Source organism: Brassica oleracea, chromosome C7 (genome assembly GCF_000695525.1).
Source record: "Brassica oleracea var. oleracea cultivar TO1000 chromosome C7, BOL, whole genome shotgun sequence".
Lineage (NCBI taxonomy): Eukaryota > Viridiplantae > Streptophyta > Magnoliopsida > Brassicales > Brassicaceae > Brassica > Brassica oleracea.
Window position 1 is genome coordinate 45582002 of NC_027754.1, and position 488 is coordinate 45582489.

Sequence of the window (488 nt, forward strand, 5' to 3'; positions counted from 1 at the left end):
TCTTTCTTCTTCTCGAGCTCTTGAGTGTATGAGAAGAATAGTATATGAGACGAACTTCGGAGGTATATGTTTGGTTCTATCGCTTTTGATATATCCTTCCTTCGTTTGAGCAACACATGCCGCGTTATCTTCATATAAAATAGTTGGCCCCGTACTTTTGTCAATCCCACAACTTGAACAAATGTGCTGGCTTATAGATCTTAGCCATACATATTCTTTACTTGCTTCATGGAGTGCGATGATCTCAGCATGATTTGAAGAGGTAGCCACAAGCGTTTGTTTCTGAGAACGCCAAGATATATCAGTGCCTCCGATCGTAAAAACATATCCTGTTTGCGATCGGGCTTTGTGTGGATCTGAAAGATATCATGCATCTGCAAAATCAACCATTTGACCATTTGAATCTTTAGGGTAAAATAAGCCTAAATCAGTAGTCTCTTGTAGGTAACGAAAGACATGTTTAATTGCATTCCAATGTCTTCGTGTTA